Here is an 18,867-nt window from a genome sequence, read left to right as displayed (position 1 = left end):
GAGATCCAAGAAAGGATTCTTTCAAAAGATATCTCTTTTGTAAAATGGGGATTCTAAATGCAGGGAATTCCAGAGAGGATTCTTCTCTGTCTGGTTTAATGCTTCACCTTTATTTTTTTTGGTCTGGCTTGACAGCACCGTTTTCTGAGACCAGTGCCATCTTAAGGATTTTTGGGGCCCTAGACAAAACATATATTGAGACCCCCTATTCTAAACATCTGTGAATTTATTTTATCTATTTTCTGCTATTTCAAGCCCTTGTGATGCTCAACAACGAATAAATTACACTTTACTACTCTTCCGAATCAGGATAACACCAAAACAGCCGAAAACGCATGCTACCTAGCATCCTCCAGCCACTTAGTATTCTATTAGGATATATAGGCTATATACGACATCCAATGCCCCTTAAAAGGCCTAAGGCACTTCTGGGTGCTCCATTTGAGTTAATTATGTAGCTTTCATACCACGGCGAGGTTCTATAGGTTCATTGTTTTTTTTGGCAACCCTTTGCATTGCATAGTTGAAATGACATTGTTTGTTTATGGAGATGGTGTAGTAGAGGGGGAAGGAAAATAGAGCTAGGGATGGGGTACATAGATGGATAAGTTAGGGAGATCTATGAAGTGAAAGAGAGATGTGAGGTAGGCAGAAAGAAGCACAGAGAGATTGAAAGAGGAAGAGGTAGGCAGAGAAATAAACAAGTTTTAAAGTTCAGTAGAAAAAGCTGGAAGAATAATGGAATTAAGTGAGTGGGAAAGAGGTGGGATACATCAAGTAGTGATATAGAGAGTAGGGTCAGGTTCAAATAGAGGCGATTTAGGGAGAGTTAGAGGTAGACAGCCAATTTCTTTATGTGCTTGCTGTTTTAGATTTATGTTGCAGAAGGAAAAAATACCAAATGTTACTGTTTTTCCTAAACTTTTTTTACTGGCCTGGACTTAAAAATACAGATTAGGCTATTAAAAAAAAGGCCAGGTGGCAAATCTAGGTGTAGAAAGATAGGTCAGGTAAAGAGTACTGACATGGAAAGAAAGGTAGAGAGAAAGGTGTAAGAGCACTAGGCGCTGATAGAAAAGTGGTGAAGTAGAGAGGCAGCTAAGGTAGAAAAATATGTGAGGTTGGTATTGAGGCAGAGGAGAAGTGTGTGGCAGACAAAACTGCAATGACAGGTGTAGAGAGGCAAAGGGTGAGTTGACATCGAGAAAGAGGTGCGGTGATAACTGAGTGACAAAAATAAAGTAATGATAGACTAAAGTTAGGAGGAAGAAAACGTGAGGTTTTAAGGAAAGAGTAAGAAACTGAGGGAGGTGTTGAGATAAATAAAAGAGATAGAAAGAGAGAGAATGGGAAGGTAGGGAGATGAAGTACTGAACAAATGGTAAGGTCCATTTAGGGGGTAGGTAGTAATCAGGGCAAATGAAACTATGCATTTCTACGACTATGGTGTTTTCAGCATAATTATGATTTTGCTAGGCTGGTTTCCCGCGCATTGGGGGCTGTGATATGGAAGAGAAAGATGATACAGGGGTACTATACAACCTGGCATTAAGATTCAGTTTGAAGAAGACACTTGACATGGGACAACTTCATATACAACCTGATTATGAGTGTATCATGGATTGTCCAACCCTGAGGAAGTCCTAAGGGTCGAAATACATTGGCTGGGCTGATTGCAATTTGTTTGATACTCTGATTGAATAAAGTTGGATTTGACAACACATACAAAACTCCTGGACAATTTGAGTTTACTTGAAGTACCCACATGGGATAGACATGGACTACACATTGCATGGAACTTTTCCAGTGCTCAAATTGAGTGATATTTACGAATGATTGGACATTTCTTTTCAACAATTATTGTTTCAATAATTATTATAAGCAGTGGGATCATCAAAGGTTGAGCATAGTAATACTAGAACTATTGCAATAATACACTGATGCGACACCAAATGGCCTACACTGTTTGTATATGAATGTGCTGCACTCTGCAAATAATCCATTATCTGCTGCAAAACCTGCAGCTTTTAACAAAATAATTGTTTCTAACTCAGATCAACATTTAGTAAAAACACTCTGGAAGGACTTGCACAAAGTTTGACTGGTTATCATTCAGTTGCTCATTGCTGTATTAGTGTGTGCTAAATTGGTACTAATGAAGATAAATATTTTAATCTTTTCCTAGACAGGTTTACAAAATAATGAAGAAGTTGTATCACAAAACGTGCTGAATTACGGCGCATAATTTGCCTTTTCTTGCTGCACACTTTAATCAACACTGCTGCATAATTTGCTTCTCTTCTGTCGCATAACTGCAGTGGCCCTGGTAGTAGAACTAGTAGAGAGTCGTGAGGTAAAGAGAAATGAGATAGAGCTAGCTAAATTAGAGATAGAATTAAAGTAGAGAGACTGTTAGCTAGAGAAAGATGAGGTAGAATGACAGCTGAGAAGATAAAGAGATGTAAAGAGATAGAGAAGTAAAGTAAAGAAGTTTGAAAGAAGTATAGTATATGTAAGAGAGATGGTGTTTTATTTGTAAAAATAAATGTAAGTGCCAGGGTCCTTCTTAGAAGGCCACTGCAGCTTACACCACCCATTGCCCCTGCCATCGATGCCAATGCCAGTACCAAAACAACTACTAACCATCACACTACTTCCACTGTGACAAGTCAAACTAGTCCAGGCCAACCAAAGCTTAAAAAGCGGCCTAGATGGCTGGTATTAGACATTTTAATGTATAGTTAATTGATAAACAGTGTTGATGTGCTCTACCTAAAACTAAACAAACAGTGCCACCATGTGTTGCACTGACATAAGTGTTATTTGCTATTGTCAAGCACCGCAAACACCATCTCAAATTAAGGACTAAAGAGAGATAAAGAGTGGTAAAATGGAAGCAGAGAAATGAGAACAGAGAAAGGTGTGCGATAAATAAAGAGAGTTGAGGTACAGGGTTATACATCACTCCCTCGCAAGACCTCTGCGACTCTCTCGCCTCGTTTTTCCACTGCAAGATCGCCGAAATACACAACAGCTTCGGCGCAACAACCACGCACCCAACCACCGAACCTACGCCCCCACCACCACCCTCTGCGCCTGGACCCCGGTCAGCACTGAAGACACCACCCGCACGATGAACACCATCCACTCCGGATCCCCAACCGACCCCTGCCTCCACCACGTCTGCAACAAGGCAGGCTCCATCATCGCACCCCAACTCCGGGACATCATCAACACCTCCTTCAACACCGCCACCTTCCCGGAAAGCTGGAAGCACGTCGAGCTCAGCACCCTCCTGAAGAAACCAACAGCGGACCCCACCGACCTCAAGAACTTCCGCCCCATCTCGCTCCTCACTTTTCCTGCCAAAGTCATTGAGAAGACAGTCAACAGACAACTTGCCGCCTTCCCCGAGAAGAACGTATCCCTCGACCACTCGCAATCCGGCTTCTGCGCCAACCACAGCACCGAGACCGCCCTCATCACAGCCACTGACGACATCAGATCCCTGCTCGACAACACGGAAACAGCGGCCCTCATCCTCCTGGACCTCTCAGCAGCATTCAACACTGTCTGCCACCGCACCCTAGTGCAACGCCTCAGCAACATCGGAATCCAAGAGAAGGCACTGGAGTGGAACATCTCGTTCCTCGCCGGAATAACCCAGAGAGTTCGCCTCCCCCCGTTCAGATCCAAGGCCACCAAAGTCATCTGGGGTGTACCACAGGGATCATCACTCAGCCCCACCCTCTTCAACATCTACATGAGCATCCTCGCAGCCATCGCACGCAAACACAACCTCAACATCATCTCCTATGCCGACGACACACAGCTGATCCTCTCCCTCACCAAAGACCCAGCCACCGCCAGAGCCAGCCTACACGAAGGGATGAAAGACGTCGCCGAGTGGATGAAGAACAGCCGCCTGAAACTGAACTCAGACAAGACGGAAGTTCTCATCCTAGGATCATCTCCCTCCGCCTGGGACGACTCCTGGTGGCCCCTTGCCCTGGGCACCACTCCCAAGCCAATGGACCACGCACGTAACCTGGGCTTCATCCTGGACTCCTCCCTCTCGATGACCCAACAAGTCAACGCCGTCTCAACATCGTGCTTCAACACCCTGCGCATGCTCCGAAAGATCTTCCGATGGATCCCCACCGAAACCAGGAAGACGGTCACCCAGGCGCTCATCACCAGACGACTGGACTACAGAAACACCCTCCACGCCGGAACCACAGCCAAACTTCAGAAAAGACTCCAACGCATCCAGAACGCCTCCGCACGACTCGTCCTGGACATCCCCCGACACAACCACATCTCCGGCCACCTGAGAGACCTGCACTGGCTCCTCGTCAGCAAGGGGATCACGTTCAGCCTCCTCACCCACGCACACAAGGCTCTCCACGACCTGGGCCCCAAGTACCTCAACAACCGCCTGACCTACTACACCCCCACCCGCCAGCTCTGGTCGACCAGCCTCGCCCTCACCGCCGTTCCACGCATCTGCAGAGCCACCGCCGGCGGAAGATCCTTCTCCTACCTGGCAGCCAAGACATGGAACTCTCTCCCCATCGACCTCCGGCTAACCCAGGACCATCTCGCTTTCAGGAAGCAACTCAAGACCTGGCTTTTTGAGCAGTAACATACTCCCCCCCCCCTCCCCAGCGCCTTGAGACCCTTCCGGGTGAGTAGCACGCTATACAAGTGTCATGATTGATTGATTGATTGATACTTTTATATGTGGAGTTTTCTGCCCTGACTGAGGAATATCTCACAGTCATACACTTACTATTATTACAGCACTATTGAATGGGTTTGCTTAAATTGAGCCGCACATCTTAGATTGTTACGCCAAGTTTAAACGTGACATTAGGTCGTTAAGCAATTGCAACTGCGGCGAGGGTGCTGAAGGTATATGACACCTACCCACCAAGGTGTCGTTTCCTCCCAAGATCAAAAAGAACTTGGGTCATACATACAAAAATAGAATACCTCAGCACACCCTTCTCATTATTTCTGAAAGCAGTAGTATAAGTGTTACTTGACACAGTCTTGGTAATCTCAGTGCCCTATGTAATTCGGTCCAAGAAAAAATTATAGTCTCAAGGAGGTAATGATAGAATGGTCCAAACTGGTCTCCTTGAATCGAAGTCTGTTTATTCTCATATATCACAGGAAGAAAACAGCCGACGCGCGTTTCGCCCACAGGGCTTTTTCAAGGCTTGTAGTAATAATTCTTCTAGTGACTAAAGTCCACAGATTTTCTTGTTGCACCCAATTAAAATGGGAGGAGAGGATATTCCCAATATATATATTATTGAATCCAGTCAGTCACAGATTACGAATTAGGTCTGCTTTTGTCATTCACTCTATGTTGGAGTGAGAATACGTCCAATTTGAGGGAATGTATTAGTTTCCTTTCCAAATGAATAATCGAAAACCCAAATTAAATAACATCCAAACCCAAGGTGTGGGTTTTTTCCATGAATCTTGATAAATCCAAGGAGACCAGTTTGGACCATTCTATCATTACCTCCTTGAGACTATAATTTTTTCTTGGACTGAATTACATAGGGCACTGAGATTACCAAGACTGTGTCAAGTAACACTTATACTACTGCTTTCAGAAATAATGAGAAGGGTGTGCTGAGGTATTCTATTTTTGTATACACTTACTATTAAATTGGAGTTTGTGAATCGCACAACAAAATAGTGAACTTATATAAAATGTATGTTTGCTTTTATGAATCAGGCCCGTAGTGTCTATCTTTGAATCTACTTCTGGTCCACCCTGCTTTCTTTTATTCCCACCTATGCTTTCTAAATTTCCCTGTTTTACTTTCTAACTTTATTACTCTTTTGTTCACTCTCATGCTCTCTCTTCCAGTTTCTCCTATTTCTATCTCTTTGCTTCCTTTTTCTTTCACTTTCTTAGACTCCTGTTTTCCTTTCTTTCATTAATATTTCTTTACTTTGTCTTTTGCTTGTTACTTAGTTTTGTTTTTTCAGTTTTTTCTTCTTTCTAGCTGCATCCTTTTCCATGCTCATCCTTCATTTCTACCTCTTCCTTCTTGTCATTTACATCTTTTTCATTTTGTTGTGGTTCTAATTGTTTTTCCTGCTTTTTCTAGCCTCTCCTCTCCTTTTCATCCCACCCTAGCTCCCCTTCTTTCTTATGATTTTCTTTCTCCATTCATATGCTTTTATATTTTCTTACTTTGGTTCTCTTTATTTCTATTCGTTTCCTTCCTCTTTTATTTTTTGTTTATCCTACATAGATTCCTTTTTTCATGTGTGTTCTGTCCCATTTTCATTCTTCTCCTTTTTCATGTCTACTTCCTATCACTCTTCTGTAAATTCTTTTCTCTCAAGTCAATCTTTTCCTATTTATTGTTCCCCTTTTATTCTTTTCCTACTTTTCTTCATTTCTTTTCCCATACCTTTCTTTCCTCTTCTAGTTATAGCCTCCCTTTCTTTCTTTACCTTTTTATTTCCTGCTTTTAATTTTTCTCATAGGTAGCCGCTTTCTTTATCCTTTTTGATTTATTTTTCTCAATGTTACTCTTTCTTCAGCTTTGCTATGTCATTGTTTCCTTTTTCCTTTCTTTATCCAATCCCCATTACTCTTTTTTCCCTCACGCTGTATTTGTGTTTCTTCCTTCCTTCCTGCCCATTCCTTCCTTCCTTCCTTCCTTCCTTCCTTCCTTCCTTCCTTCCTTCCTTCCTTCCTTCCTTCCTTCCTTCCTTCCTTCCTTCCTTCCTTCCTTCCTTCCTTCCTTCCTCCCTCCCTCCCTCCCTCCCTCCCTTTCTTCCTTTATCATTTCTTTCTATATCTCTTTCTTCTCTTTCTTTTCTTCTTTCTTTCTTTCCTTCTTTTTCTCCTGCGAGTTTTCTCTAAGTCTCCATTTTTTCTCCCTTGTTTGTCAGTCCTCCTTTCATTTTTATATTTCTTCCTTTCTTCTTTTTAACACTTTGATACTGACTTTCATTCTTTCTTTCTCCCTTTACTTTGCTTTCCTCTCTTACTTTTATACCCTTTTGCTTTTTCTTTAATTCCTTTCTCCCTTTCAGTGATTCTCTTTGCATGTCACTATTTTTCCATCTTCGTAATTTATTCATCCTCCACTGTCCCCTTTCTCCTTCACTGTACTTCTGTGGCAATCCTAATCACCCCCCAACCATCCCACAGCAGTGACATGTCACACCTTTAGTGTTATTTATCGAAATAACATAGATAGAAAGGGGATACATAACTAATCAACGTTTGAATGATGGTTGTTTTGTTGTGTTGTGCTCTGTTAGGTTTTATTTGTGGCATGTGGCTTTGTGCATGTTATTATATTATGTTGTTTGTTTACTTTAGATATGACAACTAATGCTCCTACATTTCCAGCCAAAAGCAGATTATATCTTTAAAATTCCTGTGACAAGCAACATTCACCAATATCAAAGGTAGTAATGTAGTGCTGCTCTAGCTCTTCAACTATTTAAGACATCAGGCAGCCCAAAACTGTGGCAGAGACTGTGGGCCTGATCAAAAATCATTTTTAACTGGCGCCATTTCATGCCCGTGGTGGCAAGTAAAGGCAGTGCTCAGTGTAAATGCTTTTGCCAACACTGTACCAGCACTGCGTTGTAAAACTATGATTCTGGAGTTGGTAGTGTATGTGACACAACATTATTTGTTCATATTTGTTTTGTGGTGGCTCTGATGTTTGTTTTGTATTCTATGTTTTTGTGCTGCATATTTGTAAGTCATTTCTTTGTGTTGTAATGCAGTTATTGTGTTTCATTTTGTGTTTGACTGTTTCCTTGTGATGTGCCTTGTTATACTTAAATTGTGTAGTTGTATTTTTTTTTGTATGTTATTGTGTTATGTTCGATTTACTTATGATATTTCAACAACATGCCTACATACTCAGACAAAAGTGAGACATTCCTTGAAAGATTGAGGGCCATATCTGCAACAGACAGCGATAAATATCGCAAAGCGCGCTTAGAGCTTTTTATTTATTGCCGGCTATCGCTAGAAGTGCGTTCATACCAATGCATTTCTCCAGGGCGATAAAATGTTAGCAATAACGGCGTTTTAGGAGGGGATATCACCGGAAATCCTGCGAAAACTCCACAGGAATGGCGAAAACGTTGTTGATAGGCCAGGGTGCACTCAGCCTGACGATCCACCTGCCATCGGATAATGCAGGTAAGTCAGGCTTTCATCAGGATTTTAAAATCGCTAAGCGTGCTGTGGTCCGCCTTTAAATATCGCGATGTGCACATAGCGATAATTTACTTGGTATTCCGTGAGGGGTACACCCAGTGACGCGTACTTTGCATCTCATTAGAGATGCAGCGCGAGGCGAGGCATCGGAAAACAGCTGCTAACATGCGCTAATGCATGTTAGCACCGCCTTTGGAATAGGTCAAAAATATGATATCCCCTTTTTGGGCTTTTAAAACCAAAAGAGCGTAGATAAGGCCCTTGATAATATGCCCCACAGTGCCTAGCATCCATCTACCAATGTTTAAGGGGTATTCACCTGTTACAACGCATTTTTTACAACGCACTACCACTACAACGCAGGCATTACAACGCATACCATTACAACGCATAGCGCTGGGGGGCGCTCTAGGATAAGAGGTAACTTTAATTTACTATCCAACACCTTCCCTAGGGTCCACGGGGACTGGAGTTAGAATAGTAAATTATACTTACCACTATCCAGCACCCCAAAGCGCTATGCGTTGTAGTGGTATGCGTTGTGAATACCGCGTTGTAATGGTATGCGGAGTAAAAGTATGCGTTGTAACGTCATACATCCGTTTAAGGAGGTAAAATAGGCCTGTGCCAGCCATTTAGTGACTTAAGATAGCAGTCAGCCCAAACTGTAGCATAGACTGATCCAGATCACAAAGCATTTTTGACTCACACTACTTTATGTCCTTGGTGGTAAGTTAAAGCAATACTTGCTCCGAACAAAGTATATTACTGTATAAGAAAACAGCATTAGGAGGGGGTGTTGTGTAACAAAAACAGTTGTGCATGTTCATTGCGTGGCAGTATGTTGTGATGGTGGTGTGGTCTGTTGTTTTATGTACTGTATTTGTGCTACTTTACTACAATGTGATTTCGTTGTGTTGTATTGAAATTATATTTTCTTTTGACTGGTTTCCGTCATGTGCCCTTATTACATTTTAATGGGGTTGTTATGTTGCTTTGTGCATTCTATGAAGTTATGATCTGTTGTTTATTCTAGATAAGTCAACAAATGCTGCTACATTTGTATCCAAAAGCAGAACATTCTTTGAAAGTTTCTTTGACAAGCAGCCTTTTACCAGTGTATAAAGTGGTAAAATACCACTGTTCAACTATCCAAGGCACCAGTCAACACAAAACTATGGCAAAAACTGTTGGCCAACTGCATGTAATACAGATCTTATCCAGAAAGATAGGCCCGCACATCCAGCACATGATGTGGAATGCATGGTGTTGCATGGAATCTCAATATCTATGGCATTTTCATTTTAAAAGTGAAGTTAGAAGTTTTGTATCTGCTGCTTACAGACTCGGCATTAAAATGTTGGAGACGTGTTTGCATTTGTTGGGATCGAGTTTTGACCAGCAAGATTTTGTTCTGACTTGATGATGGTGGCGTTTCTGATACTTGGATTTTCGATCTACAAAATTAATGGCTTTATTCTATTCAGTATAGATTCTACGACAAAATTCGCAATGTGTATTTTTCATTGTTGACTAGAACCGAGGAATATGCATGCATCCATCTAAATGGCCTAGCAACCTCTTGATCAACATCCTTCTTTCCCTGGTCTTCATTAGTTTAGGTAACGGAGAGATTGGTCTGATGTTTTTTTCCGTCCCCATTCACTGCTCTGAGGCAGGGGTGCTATGCAATTTGAAGAATTTTATTTTTGTTTCGCCATTTTAAAATAAGTATTGATATGATATGATATGATAACTGGTATTTCTAAAGCGCTCGTTCACCAACGGTTTCTTGGCGCTGATTTTGGGACTGTGTGAACAGGTGCATAGGGTGAGCTAATGATCGTAGGCCTGAGAGAGAAGCCAAGTTTCAGGGACTTTCTAAACATGGGATATGAGTCGATTTGACGTAGTTCAGGGGGGAGCGTGTTCCAGAACTGAGGTGCCAAGAACGTGAATCGAAGTCCACCTAGTTTCTTCCGTTTAAAGGAATGAGGGGTCAACAGATTGGAGCTAGCAGAGCGAAGGGCGCGACGGGGGACATAGCACTGCATTTTGCTGGCTATGAAGACAGGACCATGAGACGAGATGGCTCTGTGAGTCAGACAGCCCAGTTTGAAGAAGCAGCGTTGGGCAACTGGGAGCCAGTGAAGGCTTTTGAGCAGGGGTTTTACCTGGTGCGACCTAAGCTGTCCATGTATCAGTCTGGCTGCTTGATTTTGCACCAGTTGAAGCCTTTGTAGTTGGTAGGTGGGGATTCCGGCATATAGTGAATTTGCATAATCAATGCGAGACATGACTAAGGACAGAGTAACTTGGACAAGGGCCTCAAAGGAGAGACATCTACACATTTTCCGAATCCTACATAGATGGAAGAAGCAGGAGGAAACTACTGTATTGATCTGGGTTTTTAGGGTGAGATCACTGCTGATTGTGACCCCCAGGCTTTTGACGGTGCTGACTGGGGAGAGGGTGGAGGCCCAGGGTGGATGGCCAAAAGTTGAGGTTCCACGGGTTAACTGCGGCCCTGGTGAGAACCAGCTCGGTCTTATCTGGGTTTAATTTTAATTTTAATTGGCTTTGATTCATCCAATTACTAATAAGCGTCATGGTGGATTGGAGAGTTTCCATTGCGTGGGGTGATGAATCAATAGTAAAGACCAGCTGAATGTCGTCGGCGTAGTTTAAGATGGCAACGTCTCTCTTACGTATATTGGAGATAAGCGGAAGGATGTACAGATTGAATTGGAGCGGGGAGAGAGAAGACCCCTGAGGAACCCCACAAGTGAGCCTATTTTTCTCAGAGGAGAAGTCAGAGAGGGGAACGGCATGGTGACGATTGCTGAGGAAGGAGTGGATCCATTTTTGGGGGGTGCCCTGGATGCCGGCGCTCTCAACCCGTTCAGCCAGTAAATTGTGGTTGACGGTGTCGAACGCCGCTGACAAAACTAGGAGCACTAGGGCCTGTGAGATGTTTTGGTCTGCTCCTTTTCTTAGTTCATCATGGACTGCTAACATGATGGATTCAGTGGAGTGTTCCGGTCTAAAACCTGCTTGGTGTGGGTCCAGGTAGTGGGAGTGTTCCACGAATGTGCTAAGGCAGTTGGCAACATGGGCCTCCAGAATTTTGCTCAAAAATGGTAGGAGCGAGATTGGTCGCAAGTTGCTGGGAACGAGAGGGTCGGCTCCTACTTTTTTCAGGATAGGTCTGACTTGTGCAGTTTTAAAACAGTTGGGGACGATGCCGGTGGCTAGAGAGTTATTGAGGAGGGATAGTGGGAGTTCTGGAAGCTGGAGGAAGATCTCCCGGGCAATGTGGGGGGGACAGCTGTCAATGGGTGAGCCGGAGCGGACTCTTTTGAGTAGGGAAAACAAAATCTCCGCAGTGATAGATGGAAACTGATCAAAGGAAATCGGGTTGTGACGAGTCGGATCGGGTTCCAGAGGGGGGAGCTCCTGGGGATACTGGCTTTGATTTTATATATCTTATCAATAAAATAGGTATTGAGGGAGTCACAGAGCTGTTGTGAGGGAACTGGTTTAGTGGTGATGCAATCGGGTTTGACAAGTTTGTCTACAATGTGAAACATTTCTTTGGCTTTATTAGTAGAGTTGAGGACCTTTAGTGAGAAGTAATCTGATCTGGCTTTTAGTATGGCGTCTTTGCATTCCTTGAGTGCTACCACAAAGATGGATTTTTTTACGGGGCAGTAGTCTTGTCTCCACTTGCTCTCAGCTTGACGCAAGGTCAGTTTCATTTCCTTAAGGTTAGTGGTGAACCAGCGCTGGGCGTCGTGTGGTCTTCTGTGTTTGACCTTCCTAAGGGGTGCCAGTCTATCTCTGGCAGTAGCTAGCCATGTATTGATGTTTTCTGCCTGGGCATGGGGGGAGGCCTGAGGATCCGAGAGAGGGGGTTCCGGGGGTATAGAGGAGGATAGGATGGAGCAGAGCTCAGTGATGCTGACCTGGCTTCAGTTCCTTGCCTAGCCGGTCCCTAGGGGAGGGGATTTAGGGATGGGTGAGGTCAGCATAGAAAAAGAAATAAATTGGTGGTCCGACCAGGTACAAGGGGTGACTTGTAGATTTAAAATCTCCAGGTTGGATGTCCAGACCTGGTCCAATATGTGCCCCTTGACGTGAGTGGCTACTTTAATGTGCTGGGTGAGATTCATCCCAGTCAGTGATTCCATAAACGCTACTGAGGGGGTGGTTTCATGTTCGTCATATGGCCAATAATTGAAGTCACATTTATTAGCAGCCTAGCGTGATTTATGGCAAGTTCTGCGATGATATTTACAAAAGGTTTGCGGGAAAATGGGCATGTGGCTGGGGGGGGTCTATAGACTAACGCACAGACCAAAGGGGAAGAGATAGACTCAAGTCTGAAAAAAAGACAGTCTACCAAGGGGATTTGAGAGATAGATAGCGAGAAGAATTTATGGGTTTGTGATATTATGGCCGCCACTCCACCACCGGCCTTAGGCTCAGATCTATTGGCCTGTAGGGCGTAGTAGTTGCCCGGGATGGCTGCTAGCATATCAGGTGTAGATTCTGCTGTCAGCCAAGTTTCAGATAGAAGTAAAATGTCAGGCTTGTGGGTGTCAAGGAGATCGAAGATCTCTAATTGGTGTTTAACCATTGAGCGGCTGTTAATGTACCAGATGGACAAGCTGTTGGGGGTCTTTGTTCCGAGGAAGGGGGGGAGAGTGTGGGGGGTAGTTATTTGGGCCTTGGCGGGTGGTTGGGAGTGGAAAGAAAGGGGGTCGGTGTTTTCGGCTGTGTCCCTGAGGGATAACAGCCCGAGTTTCTCTAATGTTCTGCTGATTTCCAGGGGGATAGCCTGTAATGACCAGAGGGAGAGTAGTTCAGCGCGAGAGTAGTGAGGGGAGAAATGGGCAGGGTGTGTGGCCCCTGGCCCCAGCCGGCTGGGGACGGGCGCAGATGGGCTTGCCTTTGGCGCGCAGGCGGCGCGCCCGCTGCGCACGTCCGCTGCGCGACGGATAGCACATAGGGGTATGAAGGCTGCAAGCCGGGCGCTAGTCACGGAGCTCCGCCCCCAACAGCCACTGAAGAGATACTCCTGCCTGTGGCAGCCTGACCGGGGTGCAAGCGGCAGGACAGGGCAGGTAAGCAAGAACCCCAATGGATGTGCAAAATAGCAAGCGGTAAGTGGTGATCTTTTTTAAAAACGAGGATTAAAATATTTACAGAGGGCAGGCGGTGTTAGGCGAATATGGCGGAGTATTTAATCACCCAGACTTACGCTCCTAGTTCTGTCCGCTGCTGTCTGCAATCACGCGTACCATTTTTATGAAATAGTAAGTCGAGCAATCTTAAGGACATATCAGAAAAGTTAAATGTTGCCTTAGATTTTCAGGTTTGATGGTTCTTGCTATTGAGCCCATCCCTGTAAAGCTACTTAATCAGATTATGTGAAGCGTGCATCACACAACCTACGGGAAACAGTGTCTTCGATGCAGAACACCCTACTGGCAGTTTGCTACTGCCTTCTCATAACCACTGCCTGCATCACAGTAATCTCTCCACTTGCTGAGGATTGTTCTTGCCTTTCACTGGCTGACAGGCAGTATTGCATCGAATGTCAATTGCTAAGCTTCCAGAACACAAATATGAAAGGAGGTAGAAGGTATATTTGAGCCTTTAGAGTTGTGGGGGGAGGGGCGCGAGGGGCTGAGAGTACAGCCTACCAAAGCGACACAACTAAATGCAAGGTCCACAGTCAATAAAGGCAACAGGGACTCTGACTCTATACCAGACCTGCGGCTGTATATTCTTTGGTCAGCTACAAATGTTAGTTAGACCGCTAGTGACCGTTAGTATGAAATAATAGCTGGAGCCCAGATCAGATAGCTTTAGGGATCCTTGGTGATACTGGGTGTTGCAGCTTGAAGGACTGCCACATAGCTAGGAAGAGGATTGGCAGCCTGCAGTATACAATTCTAATGTGAGGGGCCCTTGTGAGGGACGATAGGCAAGCAGTAAGCTAATCCTGCATTCAGAAATGCCTACATATTTGCACATGGCAGCCTATTAGGCCATTTCACATTCAAATAACAGCTGTGCATTGTGGTTTTCATACAGCACACAATTCTTTACATGCCCATATGCTTCCAAATTTAATGCATCCCCTACAGATGATTCAGTTTGAATCTTACACAGAGGGCCCTATTCACAAAGGTAAATTCGATGATAAATGTAAGTTTATGATCAAATGTGTTCATTTGATGGCTGCCAAAGGGCTTTCAGGCAATTGTAAATGCATTAACTTTGGATGTCCCTACCACAAGCATTTAGAAATCTACAGGGTCAATCCTTCTCAAGGGGGATTAGTGAGCTCTCTAAGGTGAAGAATAGCTTGGAAAGTTAGGAATACCTACAAACATGTAGGGGTATGGAAATTCACAAATAAATCTCCAACCCCTTCCACTAACTGGCCTTCCACAAAAGAAAGGGGAACATATCACTCCAGTTTTGGTGGGGTGTAGGAGAAGGGCTTTCTCTACTGGGATTTGTTTTTTGCAAAGGATAGAATAAAGTGCATTTTCATAATATCCTCCATCACTGTGCTGTATTCTCCTCTGTGGAGAACTCTGCAATGCAAAGTGGGAATAGTAGCTGTCACCAAGGATAATGAAACATACTCAGATGTAAGCCTGGAAACCTATTCCTGGTGCAACTGTCTGAGGTTACCTCTAGGAATGTTTGTGAATAGGAAAAAAGTGGAAGAGTACACTGAGGCGGAGGTCTAAAATCTTTGCTTGTAGTTTTTAGGTTTTCTTCTTAAATAGAGTGTGAGAAATTAGGTTGTTGGTTGAGTGGGGTATTAACCATGCTCAAGCCACAGACACAATTCCTGTAAGGGTGAACCACAAAAGTCACTAAATTAACCTGTGTTTAACCCTCTGGTAGGTTGGCCCAAAAGCAGTCAGGCTGAACTTAGAGGGAATGTGTAAAGAATGTATGTAGGACACAAACTGTGAACAGTAAGAACACAGCATAAGAAAATTCCCACATCAATTTAGAAAAATAAAAAAAAAGCATATTTGATAGTGAAATTACAAAAATTCAGTGAATAAAACTGGAGATATGCAATTTCATAGTATTAGGTAAAAACAGTAGAAGCACAAAGTGCTGACTTTGGTTAACTGGTAGCACCAGACCAGAAAAAAATTACAATTTCAGGCCAACCCCGACATAGCACGGACCAAATACTGGGACTAGGTTAGGCCTGCTGAACAAAGTACCTTAATTCCTGGATGCAGAGCATTACGAGACTGTATCAAGGATGTATCACACAGTAGCAGTTCTGAGGAGCGGCGAGGTTGCGATAAAAGGTCCTGCATCGTCGTCGAGGATGCCATTGATGATGGGCTTATGAATCAAAGTCTTACATCAAAGATGAGTCGTGCACCTGAGGTTCCAAGGGAGTTGCGGTGCTGCACTTCGGAGTCCTGTATCATCATCAAGGATGTAGTTGATGAGGGGCTTATGCTGTGAAGGTCTGCATTCAGGTTGTGACATGCAGTAGCAGTTCATAGGAGGCTACGGCTGAGAAGTCCTGCATTAGGAAAGCATCATGTAGCAGCCGTTCCAAAGCGGAGCTGCGAGGAGATAAGTCATACTGCGTTGGTTCTGCCCACAGGACCATAGCTGGGTTGGCAGACCACCTTCAAGTCCACTTCCAAGGGTCCAGGACTGGAGTGGCACCATTTGAGGGGTAGAATTCACAACAGACAGAGTCCTGGTTTGGGGCTCAAGGGGTTAGAGCCTTTTAATTCCCTGAGGCTGTCATCAAAAGGCCAGTCAACTAGCCCTTGGAGTCACTCTGGTGGTCCTTGGGTTAAGATGCAGGTCCAGTCCTTCACTCAGGAAGCAGGGCAGTAGGGCCACCGAGTAGCGGTCCTTCTTTCAGAGCAGCACAGCAGTCTTTCCAAGTCCTCCACAGGCACAGAGGTGTACTCAAGAGTGAATCTGAGGGTCCTACTTTTATGCCTGGTGCAAAGAAATTTCTAGAAGATTCCCTTTGAAGTGCTTAAAGTTTCCTGCTTCCCCCCGACTGCATGAACAATGCATGGGTGACAAGTCTTTTGTGTGAAGGAAGAGCACAGCCTCTTCAGTTGTAAGTGGGGCTATGCCCTGCTCAGCCCACCTATCTTGCCAGTTTTGGTTCATCCAGGCACACCTAATCCCTCTATTGTGTGGCTTTCTGTGAGGAACAAACAAAGTCCAACTGCCCATCAATGTTCCCTCTAATTTTTTTCCTCTGTGTACGGCAGTTGAGGGTCTCCGTGAGCTGCAACCACAGTTATGTGCGCCAGGAACCAGACCACGCGTGCGTGCAGCGCCAAATGTCACTCCTTTACAGCTTCTGTCAGACAGCCTCTTTTGTTACTTGCAGTTTGTAAGTTTAAATCCTAATATAGAATAGTGAGCTATTAACTATCAAAGAGCTGCGTTTCCGTTCATTGCAATGGCAGAAACCCTGAGACAGATCATCCGAGCTGAAGAGTAACATAGCTTTTGATTGTAAGAACTTAAGGGTGTTTTTGAACAGTAAATAAGAAAAATTCAGCCTAAAATAAAAAAATCAGCATCAAGAGGAATATGTTTCATGTTTTTTTTTTTCAAGAGGAATAACCTTCAATCATGTTTTACTTGCAGATAAGTTTAAACAAAAAACAGAACAAGAAACAGTAGGGCGGTCTATTCAAGGGAGTTCCTCAAATACTAAAATAGATGCCTAAATAACAGCCAACCACTATAGGTCTCAAACCACAAAGTGACCAGCTGGAATTCAAGTTCTGCATGTTCGACCCCATACCTCATGCTATGCTGTAGGTACCATCTGCATGTGATAGCAAATAACTTAGCAAATATAGTTTGAGCTCTTGAGGCACAGCCGGGAGCAGGGAACAGATTGTGTTTTTAAAATTGCACTGAACTGCTAAAATACCTGATTTTAATCGCCGTATCTGTACCACTTTCCCTGACCAGCAGATTGAATGCTGACGTAGGCAGGGACTTCCAGCTGCACCGACGTGATTGGCCGGTCGCCAGAGACACGCCCACTACCGTAGCCACGCCCCCTTTGTGTTATAACGCGCGCTGATCACGAGCGCAGCGTTTCTATAGTTTGAGCTCTTGAGGCACAGCCGGGAGCAGGGAACAGATTGTGTTTTTAAAATTGCACTGAACTGCTAAAATACCTGATTTTAATCGCCGTATCTGTACCACTTTCCCTGACCAGCAGATTGAATGCTGACGTAGGCAGGGACTTCCAGCTGCACCGACGTGATTGGCCGGTCGCCAGAGACACTCCCACTACCGTAGCCACGCCCCCTTTGTGTTATAACGAGCGCTGATCACGAGCGCAGCGTTTCTATAGTTTGAGCTCTTGAGGCACAGCCAGGAGCAGGGAACAGATTGTGTTTTTAAAATTGCACTGAACTTCTAAAATACCTGATTTTAATCGCCATCTGTACCACTTTCCCTGACCAGCAGATTGAATGCTGACGTAGGCAGGGACTTCCAGCTCCACCGACGTGATTGGCCAGTCGCCAGAGACACTCCCACTACCGTAGCCACGCCCCCTTTGTGTTAAAACGAGCGCTGATCACGAGCGCAGCGTTTCTATAGTTTGAGCTCTTGAGGCACAGCCGGGAGCAGGGAACAGATTGTGTTTTTAAAATTGCACTGAACTGCTAAAATACCTGATTTTAATCGCCGTATCTGAAACACTTTCCCTGACCAGCAGATTGAATGCTGACGTAGGCAGGGACTTCCAGCTGCACCGACGTGATTGGCCGGTCGCCAGAGACACGCCCACTACCGTAGCCACGCCCCCTTTGTGTTATAACGCGCGCTGATCACGAGCGCAGCGTTTCTATAGTTTGAGCTCTTGAGGCACAGCCGGGAGCAGGGAACAGATTGTGTTTTTAAAATTGCACTGAACTGCTAAAATACCTGATTTTAATTGCCGTATCTGTACCAATTTCCCTGACCAGCAGATTGAATGCTGACGTAGGCAGGGACTTCCAGCTGCACCGACGTGATTGGCCGGTCGCCAGAGACACTCCCACTACCGTAGCCACGCCCCCTTTGTGTTATAACGAGCGCTGATCACGAGCGCAGCGTTTCTATAGTTTGAGCTCTTGAGGCACAGCCAGGAGCAGGGAACAGATTGTGTTTTTAAAATTGCACTGAACTTCTAAAATACCTGATTTTAATCGCCATCTGTACCACTTTCCCTGACCAGCAGATTGAATGCTGACGTAGGCAGGGACTTCCAGCTGCACCGACGTGATTGGCCGTCGCCAGAGACACGCCCACTACCGTAGCCACGCCCCCTTTGTGTTATAACGCACACTGATCACGAGCGCAGCGTTTCTATAGTTTGAGCTCTTGAGGCACAGCCGGTAGCAGGAAACAGATAGTGTTTTTAAAATTGCACTGAACTGCTAAAATACCTGATTTTAATCGCCGTATCTGTACCACTTTCGATGACCAGCAGATTGAATGCTGACGTAGGCAGGGACTTCCAGCTGCACCGACGTGATTGGCCGGTCGCCAGAGACACGCCCACTACCGTAGCCAAGCCCCCTTTGTGTTATAACGCGCGCTGA

This window comes from Lissotriton vulgaris, unplaced genomic scaffold, assembly GCF_964263255.1.
Source record: "Lissotriton vulgaris unplaced genomic scaffold, aLisVul1.2 SCAFFOLD_516, whole genome shotgun sequence".
NCBI classification, from domain to species: Eukaryota; Metazoa; Chordata; class Amphibia; order Caudata; family Salamandridae; genus Lissotriton; species Lissotriton vulgaris.
The sequence above is the reverse complement of the archived record's forward strand: the minus strand, read 5'-3'. Positions refer to the sequence as shown.